The sequence below is a fragment of the Pelodiscus sinensis genome, chromosome 24 (assembly GCF_052426305.1).
Source record: "Pelodiscus sinensis isolate ZL-2025 chromosome 24, ASM5242630v1, whole genome shotgun sequence".
In the NCBI taxonomy this organism is placed as follows: domain Eukaryota; kingdom Metazoa; phylum Chordata; order Testudines; family Trionychidae; genus Pelodiscus; species Pelodiscus sinensis.
Window position 1 is genome coordinate 7,440,042 of NC_143075.1, and position 24,398 is coordinate 7,464,439.

The 24,398-nt window shown below is 45.0% G+C and overlaps 1 protein-coding gene across 8 annotated transcripts in view; it reads right to left on the minus strand.

The window, feature by feature from the left end:
- Positions 1 to 24,398, minus strand: part of PRKCZ (protein kinase C zeta) — a 219,227-nt gene that overhangs the window by 131,047 nt on the left and 63,782 nt on the right. The window contains exon 1 of one of the 8 annotated variants that reach the window (XM_089773126.1): positions 5,050 to 5,068. The exons of the other annotated variants lie outside the window; for them this stretch is intronic. The gene's annotated coding sequence lies outside the window, so the exon portion shown is untranslated. Of the gene's footprint in view, positions 1 to 5,049; positions 5,069 to 24,398 lie in introns of those variants that run through there. 8 annotated transcript variants of the gene reach the window in all.

Sequence of the window (24,398 nt, forward strand, 5' to 3'; positions counted from 1 at the left end):
AGGATCAGTTCTTGGATCGGTTTTGTTCAACATCTTTAATAATGACCTGGATGAAGGGATGGATTGCACCCTCAGCAAGTTTGCAGATGACACTAAGCTAGGGGGAGAGGTAGGTACGCTGGAGGGCGGAGAAAAGGGTCCAGAGTGACCTGGACAGATTAGAGGATTGGGCCAAAAGAAATCTAATGAGGTTCAACAAGGACAAATGCAGAGTCCTGCACTTGAGATGGAAGAATCCCAACACTGTTACAGGCTGGGGACTGAATGGCTAAGTAGCAGTTCAGCAGAAAAGGACCTGGGGATTACAGTGGATGAGAAGCTGAATATGAGTCAACAGTTTGCCCTTGTAGCCAAGAAGGCTAATGGCATATTAGGGTGCATTAGGAGGAGCACTGCCAGCAGATCCAGAGAAGCGATTATTCCCTTTTATTCGGCTCTGGTGAGGCCACATCTGGAATAGTGTGTCCAATTCTGGGCCCCCCACTATAGAAAGGATATGGGCGCATTGGAGAGGGTCCAGCGGAGGGTGACCAAAATGATTAGGAGGCTGGAGCGCATGACCTATCAGGAGAGACTGAAGGATTTGGGTTTGTTTAGTCTACAGAAGAGAAGAGGGAGGGGGGATTTGATAGCAGCCTTCAACTTCCTGAAGGGAAGTTCCAAAGAGGATGGAGAAAGGCTGTTCACAGTAGTGACGGATGGCAGAACAAGGAGCAATGGTCTGAAGTTACAGTGGGAGAGGTCTAGGTTGGATATTAGGAAAAAACTATTTCACTAGGAGGGTGGTGAAACAGTGGAATGGGTTACCTAGGGAGGTGGTAGAATCTCCATCCCTAGAGGTGTTGGCTTGACAAAGCCCTGGCTGGGTTGATTTAGTTGGGATTGGTCCTGCCTAGAGCAGGGGGCTGGACTTGATGACCTCCTGAGGTCTCTTCCAGCTCTATGATTCTAAGCTTTACGGTTTGTTAGAAATCAAAGTATTAACCTATACCCACTAACTAAATTATTCAAAAATTAAAAGGATTGTCAAAATTGCACAGGACAGCGCAAGTTATTTTCCTCCACAACACCACTAAATCACAACTACCCTATTCAGACTTGGCACCAAATACAGTTTGAATCACTGTGGCCTGGTACCCTTGGAACCAGACCGTTCCCCAATGAGGGATTTTACCAGACCAGGGGAGGTAATTTCTGGCCCCCTGCCGCTATACTCCCTGCCACGGTTGGCCACCAGGGCTCCCAGCAGCCTGCCCCCACGGCCACCTAGGGTTACCAAATGGTTTTACAAAAAAATACCGAACACACTTGATCTCAGATGGGGGGAACCAGCCAGGACGGGAGAGGGGCTGACCGGAGGAGATGGGGGAGGGGGCCTGAACATTGCAGGCCAAAGAACCTCAGTCACCCATTACTATAATAGATCCTAAGCTCTGGCTGAGTTATTGAAGTCCTTGAAGACTTGAAGTTACTGAGAATCCACCATTTAAACTAATTAAAATTTGCAAATGACCAGTGCACGAAACAGCTAAGAGTTTTGCCAATCTGACCAAAAGAAAATTTCTTCCCAGTTCTTTAAAGGCGACTTTCAGTTAGACAGGAAGTCTGGGGCAAGAACCATCACCAGACATCTTGGAAAGTATTCTCCCTGGTAACTCTGAGCCAAGGATAAAAGTAAATGTCAGGACACATCAGCGTGCCCTGCCTGCTGTTCTTAACAGAGGGGTGCAACACTGGGCCACTGGAAAGGACAGGGTTGGAGGAGACCCTTCCCCTTCGCTTGTCCTTCAAGGCCAGCAGCCATGGTGGTCAGGAGCCCCAGGGCCCTTTAAATTGCCAGAAGGGCCATCCCTAAGAGTGTGCAGGGCCCAGGACACCTCCCCCATCTGCCCCAGGCCCCATCCCATCCCACCACTGATGAGTGCAGTTGGTGATCCTATCCCCTTTCCTGAGTGTCATGGCTGGGAGCTGGGAGAGTGGTGTGGAGTGGGCTGGGCAACTCCACTTTCCACTGCTGCTGGTGAGTATGGAGGTGTGCCCGACCTCTACTGCTGGCACCAGGTTCCCTGCTGGTCCCAAACCATCCTTGGTCCTGCAGGACTCCCCAAAGTGCAAGACCCGAGGTAGCTGAATGAACCAGGGGTTCAGCTTCCTCTTGTGTCTTCCCCCCCCCCCCCCGAGAAAAGGGGCAGTGAAGTACTGGCATGGTAGCACTGCCATACCCTATTGGCAAAACCAGTGATGGGGGGAGCAAAAAGTTGATCAGCTGCAGGCTGGTCAGTGGCCATTTTTACTAGGGATTTAAGTGACTAGTCGACTACTCAACTACCCAAAAAGCATAAGCTTATCGGGTAGTCGAGTGGAGTACTCAACTACTCGCTCCCTGCCCTGCTGCCTCTGTATGAGAAGCAGCACGGGGAGGGAGGAACAGGAGTTGATGCTGGCGGAGGGGGGCAGGCTTAAAAGCTGGTTCGCCCAGCACCATCTCTGCGGTATCACCTCTCTCAGAGGAAGGGGGAGAGGCATAGAGGAGGTGGTTGCAGCAGCAGCCCATCTGCAGCCAACTCCAGCCACCATGAACGGAGATGGCTCTGGCAGCAGCCTCTGTTTATGGCGGCCGGGGCTGGCTGTGGACAGGTGCTACTGCCAGGCCAGCCCCTGCCCGCAGCCAGCCTGGGCTGCTGCTGACGGGGCAGCTGGATCTGGCGCAAGCCAAAACTGAGCAGCCCTGGCTCATGCTGGTCTGAGACCACTGCGCCTCTTCATTTTAAATGTAGTAAGTGCCGCCCAGCTATTACAATATTTAAAATGCAGAGCCACAGTGGTCCAGGGCTGGTGCAAGCTGGCACTGGAAGCTACCCTTGCTACAGCTCTTCAGATGACCCCCTTATTAACTAACTATGTAGTTTATACAAATTGTATCAACTACACGATTAGCCAAATAATTGCTCTTTAACATCCTTCAGTTTTACTGCCACACCATACCAGCCCACTTTCACCTCTGCTCTGAATCCTTCTCCTCTAATATTCTATTACTAGCCATTGGAAGTATTTGCTGCTAGCAGTTGCAGATTACCTACAATGACTTTTTGCCAGTCTCAGCATACAATCCCCTCTATACATTTATCAAGCTCAGTCTTGAAGCCAGGGTTGTTGTTTTTTTATGCCCTCTGCTCCCCTTGGAAGGCTGTTCCAGAACTTCACTCCTGAGGGTTAGAAACTTTTGTAAAATTTCAAGCCTAAACTGGTTACAGCCATGTCATGAATAGGAGCTGCTAAGTAGAGTCTTACTTACCTGAAGAGTGAAGAAAGGGTTAAGCAACTCTGGAAATGCACCTGAGGGAGGGGGCTTCAGGCACTCAGCCAATGAAATGCAGATTAAGGATGTTAAATATCAGTTAATTGAATGGTCAAGTAACCTCCTGAATTCTTGTTATTCAACTATTGTATCATCCTTGGGGACGGGGCCAGCAGTCAGTGCACTCGGGCTTCACTCCCAAGAAGACCCCTGCCACTCCGCACTGCTGCCACCATATCAGAGACGGCAACACGGGGTGCCAGGTGGGAGCTGATCCGCAAGAGAAGCTGGTTTAAAAACCAGCTCCCCTTGTGGACAGGCTTCCTGTTGCCCTGTGCTGCTGCCTCTGATAAAGAGGTAGCAGTGTGGGGTGGCAGCATCCCCTGTCTAGAGGGTGGTCTGAACTTCCAGACCCAGCACAAGCCGGAACTGAGCTGGCCTGCCTGCCTGCCTATATGCTTTAAATGCAGACCCAGAGCGGGGATAGGTCCTGGACCCATCACAAGCCAGGACTGAGCCGGTCTGCTGGCCAACCTTCTAAAAAAATTACTGGCAAGTTGGGAGGGTGAAAATGTGTGTAGTCTATAGTATTAACTATAAGCTTTTGCTTATCGGTTAATCGTTTACACTTTTACATCCCTAATGCAGACAGGAATTTCAAACAGAGGGTTTTTCTCTCTCTCTCTCCTTTTATTTGAGATTAGAGCAGTTTTTTCACCAGGTAACAAAGGAGTTGGGCTCTCCCAGGAATGGACTCCTTGAAATGTATGAGTAGGAAAAAATTTAGATTGTCCATCAAGTTTTACTGTTTTCCTTGTTTGGGGGTTTGGAAATCATGTCTGAGATGGTTAATTGCTTTTCTCTTTTGTAACTAACCATTACAACCCAGGGATTTCCCCTAAGTCGACTTTACTCCATGCCTTTTAACACCCAGTCATTTACTATGCTTGCTACAGTAGTTTTGTTTTGATAATAAAAGTATTGTCCTTTTTGTTTTGATTAACTGGTATTGGTTGATTTTTGTGTCCTTCAGCCTACCTGCCTAAATTACCCATGAGGAGCAGAGCTCTATTGTTTTCTGCAGATTCTCTGTTTTCCCAACTCCAAGCAAAATGGAGGTGGGGGCCCAAGGGAGAGCTATACTTTAGGGAGGGCATTTCCAAGTCATCTCTTACCTTGCATACAGTTTATTTTATTTTTTATTTCACGTGGGTGGTGGCAGCGAATTTTTTTTTTTTTTTTTTTTTTAAGATCTCAGAGAAACTGAGACCAGACAAGTTTCTCTCTGGGAGTTACAGAGACAGGTTCTTACATAGGGGGCCACCTAGCAGAATAAACTATCTGCACTCAAGGTGGCAGGTTGGGGAATTGAGCAGTGACAGGCCAGTTTGTATCCATTTGTTCTTGGGTCCACATTAGTGTGCAACTTAAATACCAGGAAGGAAGAGGAGTTATTAAGCCCTCTGAACTCTTTAGGAATATTTACCAGGAAGAGATATTTCTTGGTACTCATTTTTTCTCACATTTGTACCTCCTTCCGTACCTTTAGGACTCTCAAGACAAGTCATTCATTCATTCTGGTGATTAGAAATCCTTCAGAAAGCAACTGCCAATTTATTAGCTTGAAGTTTTCAAGTGTGTTACCACACAACATCAAATCAGGACTCTGGAAATAATGGGAAATTGTCTTCTATAAACTCCTAGAGTTCAACCTCCTAGAAAACTCTGGTGAGATTGAAAACATAGCATACCATTCTTCAGACTCAAAAGATTACCCTCCTGCTTCAAGGGCCAGTAGCTTCTTTGAGCCTCTTATATTTCATGCCAAATGCTGATATCCTGAAAAAAGGGCAACAAAATAGCATCACTGATCACTTGTGAGCTCTGTAAAACTAAGCAAAAGAAAGTTCACATGGTATTTGACCATCTACAATTAATCCATAAAAGACAGGTAAACTTTCAAGATACGTGTAGTAAAGATATAAAGGAAGGTAGCAATGCACTGTTCCCAAGAAACAGTATCATTTGTGACGCCACTCCATGAAGTATTGGGCAATAGGATATTAGGATGACAGTCTAGAGCAGGGGTAGGTAATAATTTTTTGGGGGGGGCACACTCCAAGATTGTGGAAAATGGTCAAGGGTCACATTTTTCTGTGGAGGAGGTACGGTATCTAGGATGGAGGTTGTGTGCAGAAGGGCAAACGGGGTAAGGGACTGGGGTGCAGGAGACTGGGTGAGGTCTGAAAGGGAGTTTGGATGAAGGAGGGAGTTGTGACCTGTGTCAGGGGATTGAGATGTAGGGTCAGGGAGGGAATATGGGTGCACAAGAAGAGTCTGCCTTGGGGGAGGGGCTCTAGAAGGAGGTGCAAAGTCTGGGAGGCAACTGTGACCTGGGAGAAGGGGAAAGTGTTGCAGACCACAGAGGGTTGGGGTGGTAACCTGGTGAAGGGGATTGGAGTGCAGGGGTCTGGGAGAGTGTTTGGATACAGGAGAGGATTCTGGCTGGGGGGGGGGGGGGCAGAGTGCATAGGACAGCGTTTCTTAAAGTGTGTTCCGTGGCACATCAGTGTGCCGTGAGGCAGTCGGAGGTGTGCTGCGGAGAAAACAAAATTCAAAATGGCCACGCTTAAAGGGGCAAGTCTCTCTTTTTTTTTTTTGCTCAACAATTTTTCCCTGGGGGCTTCCCCCTCCCCCCCCCAAGAAAAAAATCCTTAGTGTTCCCCATAAAAAAATTGTTTGGTGTTCCTCGGTCTTAAAAGTTTAAGAAACACTGGTGTAGGAGGAGATACAGGGCTTGGGAAGGAGTTGTGGCCTAGGGAAGGGATGTGCAGAGATTTGGATGGTAACCAGGGGAGGGAGATGGGATGTGGGAGGGGCAGGGTGCCAGAGACAGGCTTTGGCTGGGAGGCGCCTTCCTAAGCCAGTAGCACCCCTAAAGCAGGCTGGGCTCCCTGTCTGCTGCAGCCCCAGATCACTTTAAACTGCAGGTTTGTTCCCTCCATGTGGCTCTCAACTCTTGGAAGGTGAAGGCTTGTGCTACCCCCATCCTGCAAGCCAATCTCTGAGCTCCTATTGGCTGGTTGTTTCCGGCCAATAGGAGCTGAGAGATTGGCTGGGGTCAATTCCTGTTGGCCAGTTGTTTCCAGCCTATAGGATCTGAGGATTGGGCTGGGGGCCGGGAGATATCACAAAGTCTCCCCCCTCCCTGCAGAGTAGAGCTGCTCAGACTGCACTTTAAACCATGGCAGCTGTATGCCTGAGGGCGCCAGCAGGGTGGTCCATGGGCCAGATCCAGTGGCTTGGTGGTCTGGATCTGGCCCCCAGGACGTATTTTGCCAGCTCTGGTCTTGGAGAAAATATAGCTTTCCCACACTCCGGATGTGGTCTGTGTGTACCTCATAATCACCCATTTCAGGCAAAACCTGAGAACACAGATGGGCCTTACACAATAGCTTGAAGTTCAGACAGACAGGTTCTACTGGACTAGTGAAAGGCAGCAAAAGCCAGAGATCCTTTAATAGGTTCTTTACTTTTTAATCAGTAAAATGTGTTTAAAAATAAACTTCATACCATAATTAACTGTCACAAGTCATTCTGGCATGAAAAAATAATTAGATGGCCAAAACTCCCAGTCCATAACACAACAAAACAAAAATTGAGAAACACCTCTAGTTAAATTACTCTATAATATATAAAAGCTTTAGGAGGTTGCTGAATATAGCTATAATAAATATATTGTTTCAGAGAGCTTGAAATTCCACTGCAGTTTTTTTATTCTAAAATGTGTCTTCCAAAAATTCAGAGGACTACCCTCATGGGGGATAAACATACTAGTTAGCAGTAGATACAGAAGTAGAGCACTCTGATGTGTTCCCCTACTGCTGGGAATGGGTACTAGTTGTAGAGAATGCTGACCTGGACACACTGTTTGGAAGTCTGGGACAGGTTCAATAAATGTGCATCCCCAAATCTGCATTGTAGAAAGGGAAATTCTATTCCTGTCTCTTCCCTTTCTCTAGAACAAGGGTGGGCAATATAGGGTTCACAGGCTGGATTCAGCCCGCCAAGTCCTTTGATCTGGTCTACGGCCGCCTTGCTGCTCCAGTATCCCCAGGCCAATCAAGATCTGGGAACAGGGGAGCACACAAAGTCTGCTCCCCCCACCAGGGGCAGGGGACAACAGACTTTGTGTGCTTCCCCGCCCCTAGGCCCTAATTGGCAAGGGGGTGGGGGAAAATTGCAAATTCTCTTTCCTCTGCCAGGGGTGCATGGTGCCTAGAGTGAACCACCAGCTATTCAAAATGGCTGGTGGTTTCCTCTAGGAGCCACACGCTCCTGACAAGGTGGGGGAGGAGGGGACAAATACTTCATGTACGAAGTCTCCTCCTTCTGCCAAGGGTGGGTCACACCTAGGGGGAACAGGCCCTTTCCGCCCAAGGTCCCACCCGTTCAGGAAGCAGTCTGTCCCCCCTGCAAAAATTATTGCCTACCTCCGAACATTCCCGTCACTGCCAGGATATGGAAGGAAGAAATAAAAGTTCTCTGCTATTTTATTGCTCCCCAGCATCTTTGTTTATTGGTCAGCTTCCATGAATACCTCTAGTCCTGCCACTATTTGGTGCTACTTGCAACTTTCCTAAGCAGCAACAGAAACATTAAATGGAAAGTATTTCTAATAGCATCATTATTAAGAAACAGAATGGTGATATGAACATCAGAACCTTTTAGGTAGCAGTAAAACTATAAGCAGCAGGAAAATGACTGAAGCGGTCTGCAGAATTTGAGAACACTGAATTCCTTCACTTTCAGGCCTCTTTTGGAAGGTTTATCTTTGCAACTGTACAAGAAGGATTTTTTAAACATCAAAACTTAAATTTTTCATAAATTGATGTCTTAGACCCAATCACATTTACCAGAGAAAGTTTTTCATTAACTCATGATTAGTTGTCCAGGGAATTTTTTCCAACTTGGCTGTGAAAGTCCAATTTGCTTTTGAGAATATGGGGGGGGGGAAGAATCTCTAGTAATAATACATACAGTATAATGTAACTACTTCCATTTTCTTCCAATAAGGTTATGTTCTTCCACTTTGATTTCCACAGAAATACAAATATTAAAATTGCATAATAAAGCAGAGATGCTAAATCTGAAGCAACCAGCTGCCTTTATACAAACCACAGTGTGAAACAGCTCTCTGATTGTTTCTGTTATACAAGTCTCCCCTCTGTTGCTAAGCTCTGCAACTGCATCATTAGTGGCAAAATACAATGAACCTTGTAATTTAAATATTTCTCTCATTCATATTTTACTTTCACCTTTTAAAATTATTTACAGAAAAAACAAAAGTTGTAAGGGGAAATACACGTAAAACAAAATAAAGTGCAAGAAAGCTATACACTATCAATGTTTTGAGAAACTGATGGCTCATCATTCTCCCTAAATTATCACATCTACAGAAGACAATTTTGAGGGGTTGTATGTTCTACAGTATTATGCCTTACTACTCTATTAAGATAGCAGTAAACATTATAAAGGACATTACACACATAATTTCAATTTAAGTAGTGTCAAAGAACTCGAGGGTTTTCATTTTTCATCTGAGAATTACGGGAACTCTCTCCCATATATTGTTTCAAATGAAGTGAGGGAAGAAGAGAATTTCATTATATTTCTGGAACCACTATTTCTGTAATATTTAACAGCAAAGGAATGGAGGGAATCCAAAAGTTTGCTAGAGACACGCCCTTCTCCAGCTACTCATCCTCATGACCTTACTGATAAGGAGCTGAATCTTGCCTTTGCAAATAAAACACAAGTAAACAGGTAGATTAGAAACTAGGGATGTATAATCCCATTTACAGTAAAACTCCAATTGTCCAGCACCCAGTGGTCCAGCACTCCTGATAGTCTGGCACCAACTGGAACCCGGAAGTGCTCCAGCCATCCAGGCAATTGGAGCTGCTCTGCCCCCGGCTTTCCCAAGTTCACTGCTGCTGAAACAGATCAGCGCCTGACTTGGGGAAGCCGGGGGCAGAGCAGTTGGAGTGCTGCCAGGTTGGTCCTACAGTGCCGCTCAGGTGAGGGGCGGTGCTGTGGGACCAACCCGGCAGCACCCCAGCTGCTCTGCCCTCGGCTTCCCCAAGTCAGCCGCTGCTGACCGGCAGCGGACTTGGGGAAGCCGGGGGCAGAGAAGCTGGAGTGTTGTGCCTCCAGCTTCCCCAAGTCAGCCGCTGGTCAGTTTCAGCAGCGGCTGACTTGGGGAAGCCAGGGGCAGAGCAGCTGAGGTGCTGCCGGGTTGGTCCTGCAGCACCGCCCCCTCCCACGCTGCGCAGTTCCCTGCCGACCCACCCCAGACTCCTCATAGCCTCCCTTCCGATACTCCGGCATATCTGATAATCCAGCACTCCCTGGGTCCTAAAGGTGCCAGATCATCGGAAGTTTACTGTAATTAGTTAACTGGTTAACCGATTTAACATGTTCAAAAGCTTCAGAGAGGTAGCCAAGTTCGCCTGTAACTGGAAAAACAACAAAGTTTAGCACCGTGGTCACCAACCGGTAGATCGTGATCTACTGGTTGATCACAGGGGCTCTGAGTCGATCTTTAGCTCCTTCTGGACAGCGCACAACTAATTTTGAATTGGCACTCTTTGCAGAGCAGCTACTCACAGAACAGTAACACGAGTGAGTAGCTGTGGTGGGATCTGTTGGGTCGGGAGGGCTGAAACACCCCGGCCAGCTGGCTGTGGGGGAGGAGGCTGCGCCACGCTCCAGCTGATAGGGCCACTTTCCTTCTGCTCCAGCTCACGTGCAGCATCATGCACCCTGGCTGAGCGCCATGGCTAGCTGGCCGCTCCTCTTTGCTCCAGCCCAGCTGCCCTGCGCTCAGCCCGGGGAGGCTGCACCACTCTCCTGCTGGACAGGAAGCCCTTCCTCTTTGCTCCAGCCCAGCTGGAGCGAGGCTCAGGTGGACTGGAACAAAGAGGAGAGGCTGCCCAGCTAGCTGGTTGTGGTGTTCAGCCCAGGTGCACCATGCTCCACGTGGCTGGAGCAGAGGGGAAGCTGCATGGTCAGTTGGCCGCGGTGTTCAGCAGAAGCAGAGGCTGCACCGCGCTCCAGCTGATCCGGCAGCTTCTCTTCTGCTCCATCCCAGGTAGAGCGTGGTACACCTGGACTGAACACCATAGCCAGCTAGCCAGGCAGCCGCTCCTCTTTGCTCCAGCCCAGCTGCACCGCACTCAGCCCTGGGAGGCTGCGCCTCACTCAAGCTGGGCTGGAGCAAACAGGAAGGCCAGATCAGCAGAAACACGATGCAGCATCCCCAGGCTGAGCGCAGGGCAGTTGGGCTGGAGCAAAGAGGAGCGGCTGCCTGGCCAGCTGGCCATGGTGTTCAGCCCCGGTGCACCCTTCTCTGCAGGAGGGAGGAGTCAGCCCCAGAGGAGGCACACACTGGGGCTTCCCTGCCTTACGGGAGGGGGGAGTTGGTCCCCGAGGAGGCACCCACTGGGGCTTCCCTGCTCCGTGCCGGGGAGGGGGAAGGTGCAGGGGACTCCCTGCTCCCACTGGCACCCTGCCCCCACCCCAGAACCCTGTCCCTTGTCCTCACTGCCACCCTATTCCCTGCCCCGGCATGCACCAACACTCTTTCTCAGTACTACGTCCCCTGCTCCCACCAGCACAGTTAGGGCCACACTAGTGAGGCTTGGGTTTTTTTGGAGGTTTGGGGGGGGGGGGAAAGGGTTGGCATCTCCCTTGTGTGGCCCCAACTGACTTTTTTGTGGGTCAGTGATTCCCTGCCCTTCTCATAAATAAAGACAATGCAGAAACTTTGAGTGTTTGACAGTCTTTTATTTAAAAATGAAGCCTGGCCAACAAACCCCCAATTGGGGCCAAGCCTCCATCTGGCTACAGCATTATAACACTCCTGCACCCCCCAGGCCCTAGATCTGAGCCTATCATACACTGGAACCCCCTGCCCTGGGCCCCTCACATACCCCCACCCAAATTCCTGCACCCTCACATTCACAAGCCTGTGGCTTGCTTAGTAACCCAACCCTCCATCTGACCCCAACACTCCCCAGCCTGGAGCTCTCTCCCCAAGCCAGCGTCCCCTTCTCCACCTCCTCCTGCATCCAAATTTTCTCCCAGAGCTTGCGCCTCTCTCCCCTTCCCACACTCAAATCCCTCATTCCCACCCCAGAGCCCCCACATCCTGTCTCAACCAAGTGAGGGTACAGCTAGACTGCAGGAGTTTTTCCAGGATTCCAGAGATATCCCAGAAAAACACGTCTGCATCCAGGGACGCGTTTGTTCTTCCATTTTTTTAAGTGAAATAGCAAACATGCTCTTTCAGTAACCCCTATATTCTTCGTTCCACAAGGAATAAGGGGGCTGCCAAAAGAAGGTGTTGTGCCCAAGCAGGTTAGTGTGTTCTCCAAAAGGTTTGTGTGTGTTGCCTTTTCAGATATTTGATATGTGTCCATTAATTCTCTCTCATAGAAACTGTCCAGTTTGGCCAATATACATGGAAGAGGGGCATTGCTGGCATTTGATGGCATAGATCACATTAGTGGGTGTGCAGTTAAATGAGCCTCTGATGTGCTGGTTTATGTGGTTGGGTCCAGCGATGAAATCACTTGTGTAGATGTGTGGACAGATTTGGCACTAGGGCTGATTGCAGGAGTGGGTTCCTGGATGATTATCATGGAGGTGTGCAACTTCAACGCATTATTAACAATCTACAACCTATCCTGGAAAATGTCCCCTCTCACCTACAGACAACCCCCTAACTTCAAAAAAAAATCTTTCCTGTAACCATGCAGCACACCTCCATCATAATCATCCAGGAACCCACCCCTGCAATTAGTCCCATCAAATGGCACACTCCAGACAAGTAGTGAGCACTCATCTCCAGATCAGATGACTTTATGACCTCGATATGGAAATTACAGTGCAGCTTTGAGGAATAACAGTAATGTGTCCAGACGGGAGCAAAGGATCCCCTAACACTTGTCAAAACAGCTACAGGTTGCATCTTTAAAAACTGGAACTCTCTGGTCTGGCAACATGTTCCAGGATCAGAGTCTCAGTGTGCTTGGGGTGGAGGGGGAGAGAGGAGAGAGGAAGGGAAAGGGATGGGAGCCCAGAGCTATGCATGGGGATGGAAAGGAGGAGCCAGGACTGTGAGGGGTAAAGCAATCTTGACACTTTAGGAAAAAAGGCTTTCTGAATTATAGTTTCTACTATCTGAAACACTTCCAACATACTTGACTGGAAACATTTCTTACCTTACCTTTTCTCTTTATTTGCTGTCACCCTCGAAGGGGCCTTATGAACACACTGTACAGGTAACTACACCATGTATTTCTGATTTTTTGTCTTACATTACTGAAATTCTGCAAGAGCTTTGACAATTGTTTTTAAAGACATTTACATTTAAGTCTAATTTAAAGTAGGATGGTTTCTCCTTGATAATATGTTTCAGGACATTTATGTAATTGCATAAATATTTACATTTAGAGAGGCTTCGTCTTTGGGTATGATGTTACCCTCACTTTTAGCAGATGCTAAAATCAATTTACCAGTGTCAGAAATACACTAAATTCAAATAAAAAACAGTAATATTGACAACAAAATGTACGCAAAAAATAGCAGAATTTAACAATGAAAGAGCAATAAAACTGTACCTTGCCAGAATAAGCTAATTCTGACTCAAGTACCAAAATTAGAGAGACAGATTTTTGTGGTTTTGGACATTTTATCCAACTCTGTTAGATGAGTGTTTAGCTATTATATTTTTCCACTAGCCTAAATGCTATGAATGGACTACCACTTCAGGTCTGCTGGTGTGAATCCTGTCCTTCACAAACAAATTCTCATGTGTTGTGTCTTGGCTACTTATATTTATGTCCTTCTGTTTAAATGGCTCCATGCCACTAAAAGGTGATGTGCCAAAGTTACTACAGCATTGCACCAAGCAAAAACAGGAATACCATCTCATCTACAGAAAGCCCTTCCTGCACTGGTGCCACATGTCTTTTTACTCCTGTTGCCATGTCTGGTTGCAACCCCCCAGTCTCCAAACAAAAATGCTCACTTGAACAGTATCAGGAATGGAAGACAACTGGATTTTCTGATTACACTGCCACTAAAAATATTAGTTGCACTGCAGTTGGTGCACGAGAAATGTAAAAAGACAAAATTTCAGAAACATCTTAAGTAATACATGTTCCTAGCTTTCCATCTGTAAAAAACTACAGAAAATAAATCGTGTGTCTAATAACCAGGCAGGCCACAGAAGGAATAAAACAAATATCCTAGGTTACAATTGAAGTGTGGAATCTTTCTAGTCTTCATTCATTAGATGTAGCCAAGACACAAAAAGTTACCTGCCCTTTAAAATAAAAAGTCAGCAGTAGCTGAGTTTTCTGTATGCCTTAAGAGCACTCACAGGCTACGTCTACACTGGCATGATTTTCTGGAAATGCTTTTAACGGAAAAGTTTTCTGTTAAAAGCATTTTCGGAAAAGCACGTCTAGATTTTGTGGAAAAGCGTCCATGGCCAATCTAGACGTGCTTTTCTGCAAAAAAGCCCTGATCGCCATTTTTGCGATCGGGGTTTTTTTGCGGAAAACAAATCTCTGCTGTCTACACTGGCACTTTTGCCCAAAAGTTTTTCAGAAAAAGACTTTTGCCCGAACGGGAGCAGCATAGTATTTCCGCAAAAGCACTGACAATCTTACATGAGATAGTCAGTGCTTTTGCGGAAATTCAAGCGGCCAGTGTAGACAGCTGGCAAGTTTTTCCGCAAAAGCAGATGATTTTGTGGAAAAACTTGCCAGTCTAGACACAGCCACAATGTATTTCACTTCATTCACTGCAACTTATCTCCAAGCAAAACCTCAACTTAGCTATAATAAACATAAACCATCTTTCAGGCACAAAGGAGGAAGCAAGAAAACTGTTCATGAGCTGTCGACATTCAGCCAACAAGGCTTTGATTCCTAAACATATTCAGCATCCACAGTATTGTGAAAAAGCACAGAACTCCAGGTTCTAAATAGACTAGAGACCTAAATAAAAGGCTACGAGAGACACTGAAGTAAACTGATGCTACTAAAAATAGAAAGTTTTAAGACAGTTGCAATAACTGCACACTTGCTAATATCAGAGAGAGCATGTTATACAGAAAGTATAGCCTACCCCAGAGGTGGGCAAAATGGCCTATGTGGGCTGGATCCGGACTGCCACCCTCCCACCCCCAGGCCAATCAGGATTGGGGACAGGGGAAGCACGTGAAGTCTCCTTCCCTGCCAGTGGTGTGCGGTGCTTAGAGTCAACTGCCAGGGTTTACTAAGTGCCGCACGCCCCTTGCAGGGTGGGGGCAGGGAGCAAGAGACTTTGTCAATCAGAGCCTGGGGTTGGAGGGAAGCGTGCGAAGTCTCCTCCTGCCCTGCAAAGGGTACACGGCGCTTAGGGTCTACCACAAGGGTTGACTAAGCAATGCACAACCCTTGCAGGATGGGGCAGGGCAGGGCAGGGCAGGAGGTGACTTCGTGCGCTCTTCCCACCCCCAGGCCCTGATTCAACTTGGGGTGGGGCAAGAATGCGAAGACTCCTCCTGCCTCCAGGGGTGCGGGCCCCTAGATGGAACCGCCGCCAGTTGTTCAGAACATCTGGCAGTTCTTTCGGAAGGGAGGGAGGGGCAAAGACCCAGGCCAATCAGATCTGTGGGTGGGGAAGCACAGAAGTGTCCTGGCCCCCACTCCTTCCAGGGAAACCAGGGCCACTTCAGAAATGTCTGAAGTTGCCCCCGGTCTAAAATTATTGCCCACTCTTGGCCTACCCTAATAAGTGTACAACACTACATTGTTGTGAACACTTGTAGAATTTAAACTGTCAGGTGTATGTGTTTATGTTTAAGATAAGTCACTTTGAAGAATGTTATATTAATCCGTCCCAACAAGGGGTCAGATATGAAGATTTTTAAAGGGAAAAGTGCTTTGATTGTTTTTAATATTTCTTCATAAATGAATGGATTACACTTAATACACTTGATCTTAGCCTTGAATAGACCGAAAAAAACAATATCAGTTAATATCAGTACCTTGAGAACTTTAATTTTGGAATGTTATTTAATCACTCTTAAATCTAGTCAATGAAAAAAAAAAGTTTAAAGTAATCTCAGATACTCCATCTGGCATGGACCTTCCATTTAATTTTAGTAGTTCTACAATTACATTTGCCTATTTTTGAAAGTTATTTCTTTTCTTGTTGTATACTAAAGAGCCATAATATAACATGAATAGGAGACTGTACAGGGGGAACAGCGAATATGTCTATATACAAAGTGCAGTCAAATGCAAAAGGCAAGAATACCAACAGAAGAAAAGTTTCCACTTTATCAATTATAGCAATAATTTCAAAATACCTCAGAACTTCCAAGTTAGGAACACCTAAAAAATGGTGATTGTTCATTTTTCTGGAATGTTCTCAATTCTGAGCAAAACATGGTTGTTCTTTCAAAAGTTTACAAATGAACATTCACTTTATATAGTTTTTAAATCTTTACTATGCAGCAGAAAATGTTGCTTCCACCTCTCCCCTGCTTTATAGTATAGGTTGGACCACCCTGGTCTGGCACCCATGGGACCTGAATGGTCCCAAAAGAGGGAGTTTGCCAGACCAAGGGAGGTCAGGCCTCTGGCTCTTCCAGGGCTCCCTCCTGGCCACTAGCCCAGCCAGAGTGCTGCCCCCAGCTATTGGCAGGGTTCCACTCCCAACTGCCACCCTGCTCTAGTCTGTGAGGCTCCCTTCCCGCAGGCTGGCAGCAGCTCTGTGCTCCCAGCTGGCATGAGATCCATGTCCACAGGGGCTTCCCTGTTTCCAGCAGGCTGCACCTCCATTCCCCAGCCACAGGGACTCCCCTGGCCGGCAGGGGCTCCGTGTCCCCGGTCAGCAGAGCTATACTCTCGGATGGCGGGACTCGAAGCCCAGCCAGCAGCTGGAGCAGGGCTGCCACAAAGACACTAGCCCTCAAGGCTCCCAGCTGCTGGAAACCTCTGTGGCTGGAGCTTTCTGATCCAGCAACATCCGTGGTCCTGCTGGACCACAGATGTTGCTAGACCAGGGAATCCTAGACCACAGAGATTCAACATGTAGTTTAACAGTACTGTGTTTGATTTTTCCACTCTTTGCTGCTGCCTGATTGTGTACTTCTGATTCCAAAGGAGGTATGTAGTTGACTAGTCAGTTTGCAACTCTGGTGTTTGTAACTCTGAAGCTCTACTGTAGCTAATGTACATATATGGCAGATCCTGCAAATCCTGGTGCATGGGAGTAGTTTCCAAAACTGATGCCCAGGTATAGACGCTTTCTTTTTGCATTTTTTAAAGGTCTCTAAATTGACACATATAACTCTTGCTTACATTGTTCAACTCATTGTTATAGAGGTTATGGAGTCCCTCTGATGATGGGCACATGAGTGGTAAAATAAGTTGTGCCACATAGAAGATGGGTATTTTGACTAACTTCCACTAAAACATGATGATACCGTCACTATTTCTTAATCTGTATCTTCTAAACACACAATGAATGTTCTCTGACTGTCTATAAAAATGCCATGGGTTTTTTTGGTACATTTATGTAACTTTTCCATGTAAGATGTATGTGGTTAGCCAAATTAGAACAGCTAAACACTAGTTGTATGGAGAAAGGTTTAGCATGATAAAGAGCACTGCTCTTTTTCAAAGATAATGTTTTAAATGTGCAGAGCACTCTCATATGAGTTGGTAATTACTGTACAACTTGGAATCTCTCTGAATATTTTAGACACGTGTGTCTGAGCCTCCGTTTGTTCAAGAACGCCTCCTAAATGGCAAGAGCTAGGACCACAGGGGGAGGTTATGGGGAGGAGACAACCCCGTTGGCCAGAGACAGCCCTCTAGAGCTGAGCTCTGCCCTCCTCCCGGCTGACAGCCTGTAAACCAGCCCCTAGAGCCTCCCCCCAAACAGGCTGCAGCCCATAGGGAGGGGGGAGCAATGTTGGAGACTGCGGCTGCTTCCAGAGTCTGGGCCCTCCCACAGGCTACACACTGCAGGGCGTTGGGAGGGTGCTGCTGGAGCCCCCTCCCTCCTTCCCCGGGAAAAGCCACAGCTGGAGTAATGCCACCCTTACCATAATGGACAGCCCTGGTAGATCTCACCACCTCCCACCTCCCAGGCCCCTGCCCTGAGTCCTGCATCCTCCACCCCTGAACCACTCCACACTGAACCTTGTACTTGGATACTCCATTCCCCCTCTAACTCCTCAACCTCCATCCCCTACCCTGAGCCCTCCCACACTGGATCCTATGCCTCCAGCCTTCTACCCACTGCACTCACTCCTGTACCCTAACCCCCTGCCCTGAGCCTCCCCAACCCTTCCTTCCAGCTCCCTGTCCTGCACCAACACCCCCTTTTTATTCTAACACAAGACAGATACACTGCAAATATTGCCTACTAACAAGCTCTATTGTTTGAATCAGTTTCCTTCTTTTATTAATACCAATTAGTTTTTCCTTAAATAATTGTATTTTTCAAAAATTAACTACAGCATGTACATTTTCCTTTTATTTTCCACACAAACCCAAAACCCATTCTTTTCCTTAAAGACCCGCACAATGCTGGGTACATCTGCTAGTGCTAACTAAAGAAGAATAAACTTGCATTTCTACAGATGTCAGCCTTGAAAAGGTCTTGGGAAATACAATGTTAGGGATCCCATTAACTTCAAAGCCATATTATCTAAAAATGTTTTTACCTACTACAGTACAACCTCAGAGTTACAAACTGACCAATAAACCCCAGGCCTCATTTGGAACTGAAAGTGCACAATCAAGCAATAGACACAAAATAAAAAAGGAAATACCGTATAGTACTGTGTTAAACCACTAAAAAAAGGGAAAGCAGCATTTTTCTTCTAAAGCTTCAAAGCTGCATTAAGCCAATGTTCATTGGTAAATTCTGGAAAGAACCACCAAAACCCTGAACAAAATGTTATGAACATTTAAAAGTTACAAGCAACCTCTATTCCAGATTGGTTCTTACCTGAAGTTCTACTGTACTGCTGAAAATATTGGGTACATTCAAGAGACCATTTCCTCTATAAAGATTTCATCTTTCCCTTTGCATCACAGGAATGAATCTAACAGTAATTTTTAAATTGCATTTTGTACACACATGTACAGGAATCTATATGCTTACAAATATCTGTAGTGGTGATGCACAACGGCATCATCATCATTTCTAAAAATCAAAATCCAACTTAGGTCAAAATATCATTTGTTTGGTTTCCACTGAAGGTTTGTGAACAAAACCATAAAAGTTTTGCATGACTGGCAGTCCCAGTTTAGGGGAGATTTAGGGCATGAATAGCAGGGGGAATCCAGGATGGAGGTCAATTAGCAGAGCTGTGTGTACCAACACAACACCTGCATACATTTATTTCTTTCCACACAGAGCTTATGTGTGCAGTAAAACTCAATGAAATTGTTAGTTTGACCACCCACTCACTCACCCCATCACTGTAGCAGAAATATGCCTATGCTCTCACTGGCTAAATTCTCAAAGCACCCCAAGGGGTTTGTTTTTAATAGTATTTTATCTACAAAACAATGTGAGAAATGTAAATGCTTTTCCTCATGAAATATTCAATTTTTCTATGAAGAGCAAAAACCCTTCTCAAGAAGTCTCTGTCTAGCTACTTTGGTGGCTTTGAGTTTCAAGGCTTAGGTTCAGAAAGAAGAGCACTCTGCTAAATCACCTGCGTTTGGGGAGACTAAGTAGTCCTTATTAGTAGTCATTATAGAGTAATGCCTAACTAAAGGTCCAACAGACTGCTTCCTCTCATACAGAGCTCGAATCCTTTTTTAATCCATGAATCAATTTAATGTCCATGAAAGTGAGGACTAGTAGCACTGACTACTTGATTCAATACATTCGGACATAAAATGTAGTATTCCAGACATTATCATGTACAAATGAAGCTGGGTCTCTACAGCCATTTTATCAGAAAAAGTAACGGTTAGGCTTCTTTATTTGTAGCATTTTCCAAACAATAAGGATAATACTTCTACCAACATTGCACATTTGAGATCTTTTATAGCATACCATGGTTTCAAATCAAATAGTGCTGGATAGTTCAAATCCAATCTAAGATGCAGTACTTCTGATTATCAGCTAGCTGACTTCTCTATAATCCTGTAGTAGCCACAGCATAGCACACTTTGGGAAGGTTTATACTATGGGGACACATCAATCTAAGCTATGCAATTTGGGTTACACAAGTAGCACAACTCAAATTGACATAGCTTAGAGCTACTTACCACAGGGTTCACACCGCGCTGGGACAACAGAAGAAACTCTCCTATCAACTCCTCTTACTCATCTTGTTCTGGTGGAGTATCAGAGTTGACAGAAGAGTAGATGACAGTCGATTTAGCAGGTCTTCACTAGCCCTGCTAGATCACTCCCGATGGATCAATCACTGCAATCACTGCTTAGGGCTCCCAGACTTTGTTTTTACAAGTTACAACAGAGTCATCACCCACCTCCTACTTCTAAAAGGACCACATAAAGAGGGAGGAAACCAGTAAGAGTATTGTGCATATGTAATGAACTATAAGAAACCCAAAAGGGGAAGTAAAAGAAAAGTCAAAGAATGAATTATCTATGCAGTTACTGAAGTGTACCACTAGCGTATCACCATGTTATTGCAAACAATTCTAGAATAGCTTGTCTGCAAGAAAACCAGTATAGTATAAAACCAAACTCTGGAGGAATGGAGCACGACCGGCAATCGGTATGCACACTTTTAGCTCTCTCAACCCAATGAGCCATATGCAGTCCACCTTAGATTCTGTACAGTGACTTAAGTGAACTAAATGGGGGTTGTCTGTTCCATCAGCAGTGTACAGATAACTGCATCACAAAATTATGACCACTATTGTTACCCTCTGTCAAGCCATGTTGTACAGATGGTTTCTCTAGAACAAAACTAAGGCTTACTATGGGGTAATTTAGAGATGCTTACACTGCCCAGGCAGCACCTAAACTATTCAATAACTAATTAGAGAACAATAAATCAACCTAAAATTTTTCACCAGCACTAAATAAAATGGAGACAGTAGACATTTTACTTGACTAGATTTTGTCATACTATGTCTCCCTCCATTTTCAAGTTAAAGTATCAAAAAGGGTCAAACTACACCTGGATTAATTAACAGAGGCTATGGACACCATTCCTACCCATCCTGGCTAATAGCCATTGATGGGCCTAGACTCCATGAATCTATCTAGCTCTTTTTTGAACCCTGTTACATTTCTAGCCTTCACCACATCCTCTGGTAAGGAGTTCTATAAGTTGACTGTGCACTGAGTGAAGAAAACTTTCTGTTTGTTTTAAACCTACTGCCTATTAATTTCATTTGGTGATCATTAGTCTTTGTATTGTGGAAATAAGTAAGTAACTTTTCTTTATTAACTTTTTCCATACCAGTATCATTTTATAGACCTCTATCATATCCTCCCTTAGTGTCCTCTTTTCTAATCTGAAAAGTCCAAGTCTTAATAATCTCTCTTCCAAACCCTACTCATTTGTTACCCTTTTCTGAAACTTTTCCAGTGCCAATATATCTTTTTTGAGATGAGGCGACCACATCTGTACATAGTATTCAAGATGTGGGCATACCATGGTTTTATATAGAGGCATTAAGATATTTTCAGTCTTATTCTCTATCCCTTTTTTAATGTCTCCTAACAGTCTATTTACTTTTTTGACTGAGATGTACACTGAGTGGACCTTTTCAGAGAACTAGCCGCAAGGGCTCCAAGATTTCTTGAGTACTTGTAGCTAAATTAGTCCCCATCATATTGTATGTACAGTTGGGATTATTTTTTTCCAATGTGCATTAAATTTACATTTATCAACATGAAACTTAATTTGCCATTTTGTTGCCCAATCACTCAGTTTGGCGAGATCTTTTTGAAGCTCTTCACAGTCTACTTTGGTCTTAACTATCTTCAGCAGTTTGGTATCATCTGCACATTTTCCTACCTCACTGTTTACCCCTTTCTCTAGATCATTTATAATTAAGTTAAATAGGACTGGTCCCAGGACAGACTCTTGGGGAACACCACTAGTTACCTCTCTCCACTCTGAAAATTTACCATTTATTTCTACTCTTGGTTTCCAGTCTTTTAACCAGTTATCAATCCATGAAAGAACCTTTCCTTTTATTCCATGGCAACTTACTTTTCTGAAAAGCCTTTGGTGAGGGACCTTGTCAAAGGCTTTCTGGAAAACTAAGTATACTATATCCACTGGATCCCCCTTGACTACCTGTTTGTTGACCCCCACAAAGAACTCTGGTAGATTAGTAAGGCATAATTTCCCTTTACAGAAACCATGTTAATTTTGCCCCAAATTATGTTAATCTATGTGCCTGACAATTTTGTTCTGTACTATAGTTTCAACTAATTCGCCCAGTGCTGATGTTAGACTTATCGGTCTGTAATTGCCAGAATCACCACTAAAGCCTTTTTTAATTATTGGCATCACTTTAGCTATCTTCTAGTCATTAGGTACAGAAGCTCATTTGAAGGATTGGTTACAATAAATAATTAATAGTTCCACAATTTCATATGAGTTCTTTCAGAACTCTTGGGCGAATGCCATTTGGCCCTGGTGACTTCTTACTGTTAAGTTTATCAATTTGTTCCAAAACTGCCTCTAATGACACCTCAATCTGGGACAATTCCTCGGATTTGTCACCTAAAAAGAATGGCTCAGGTTTGGGAATCTCCCTAATAGCCTCAGCCATGAAGACTGATGCAAAGAATTCATTTAGATTCTCTGCAATTACATTATCATCTGAGTGTTCCTTTAGCATCTCAATCGTCCAAGGCCTCCCGCACTGGCTGGTTAGCAGGCTTCCTGCTTCTGATGTACTTAAACATTTTGCTATTACTTTTTTAATTTTTGGTGAGGACCTCAGCACCTTAAAAAAAAAAAAAAACAGGTCAGTTAGCACAGCCTAAATAGGATATAGCAATGCATATTTAGGCATTGATGTAGGAAAATACTGACCATGTTCATTGTAAAAAGCACATAAATGGGCTAAGAAATGGAAGAATGGATGTGCAATTATTTCTCCATTATAGTCTTTATTAAGGTCAGGCTGCACTACCGGAGAAAGTCAACCTAAGAGATGTAACTCTAGCTATGAGACTAGCAGAGCTGGAATCAACATATCTTAAGTCAAATGTCTGTGGCAGCCCTACTGTGAGAGGTCAATGGGAGAAACTCTTCCATTGACTAGGCATGTAAAATCCCATGTAATTGGTTAACCAGTTAAATGTGAAGTTTCACTTTTAAATGGTTAAACAATTAAGGGGGAGCACTCCAGCACAACTGAGCTAAGGGCGCCCAGCTTCTGCAGCCAGGCTGGAGTGGCCCACGAGAGCATCCCTGCCTACAACTCCCCCAGGCCTGCTCAGACGTCCAGAGCAGCCTTGTCCAGAGCAGCCTCATCCATGGCAAGCCTTGTGGAGCTGAAGTAGCCCCCTGACCACAGCTGGCAGGCAGGGAGCTGCTCCTGCCCCCGCCGGTTCACCAGAAACGGTAAGCATCACTATTTAAGTGTGATCCTTACCAGATAACTTTTCACACCCCTACCACGGACTTCCCTTACTCCTTGGGACTTGATGAAGTATTGAGATCGACGGGGATGCTGTTGGAACCGAAAGTTTTATTATTTTTATATTTGTATTTTAGGTTTAGTAATGTAAGGTAATATATATAATTATATTTAATATTGTAGTAAGTTAAATTCTTTAGTTAAGTATATATCTCCTATATTTCCTTGTTCTAAAGTTTAGTAAGCTTAGTAAGTAAAGAAACAGGATCCCATATTGCGTCTATGTTAATGAGATTAGAAATACTGAAAGCCCAGGCCTTCAATGTGAATTGTTTTGATTTTGCTTAATATAAAACAGTACTATTATTTTTGAAGGATTTTGTGAAAGACTGTGTGAATGAGAGAACGTGTGAAGGTCATCATGGTCAGATGGTCAAGAGAGAAGGGGGGCAATGTGGGTGAAGACAAATTGTAAAAGACAGACTGCGAAAAAACATATTGACGTCAGAACCATCACATATTGGCATGCACGCCCACAGTCAAGAATTCATCAGATTAACGACTCTAAAGGTGAAGGCACCCCTAAAAACAACCGATTAACAATCCAGGACAGGATGAGCCTCTTGGAGATGTTTTGGGCACGATTAACATCAACAAGGTAACAGTGATTGGTCACAGACTGACACAGCAAAATCCATAGACTTCAACAGAGAAAAGGATTATAAAAGCAGGGTGCCTTGCTATGGAACTTTGGGTTCGTCTTACCACCAACTCCAGGGGAGCATCGGATCGATCGACCAACAAAGGCCCTGCTCCCCCTCTCTGTTGGATCTGGCTAGCCACTAGATTGATACAGACTCTGGACTGGTAACTATGACATCGTCTAGCGGGACTGTGAATGCATGGTGTGTGTGTGTGTGTGTATGTGTGTGTGTGTGATTGAAAAGCATATGCAACTGTTGTATTCTCAATAAATGCGGTGTACTACCTTTTCCCCTATAAAAAAAATCTTGTGTGCTTTGTTTACGCATAACAACGCCATCAGCGGTTGATTTAATGGGTTCTTACTAGACCCACTAAAACCCCAGGAGATCACTTTCTGGAGCATTGATTTTAGGGTAAGTGAAGACAAGCTTATACCCACTGTAGCAACCTCTTATACCCACTGTAGCAACTAAATCCATGACATTTAATTTTTTTAAAATGAGAAGTATTGCTATTGAACTCGATCTGTGTGGAAAATGAGGTATTAAATTATGTTAGTAAGACACGATTCTTCCAGTCATAGACGGTAAATTGTAAAAGTGGTTGTTTCTATTTAAAAAAGCTGAAGAGTACACAGCAAGAAAACTGACAAGGATATTATTTAATAATTGATAGGAAAAGGCCTGCTAACAAACACAGATTTCACTGATCGCGGTTAA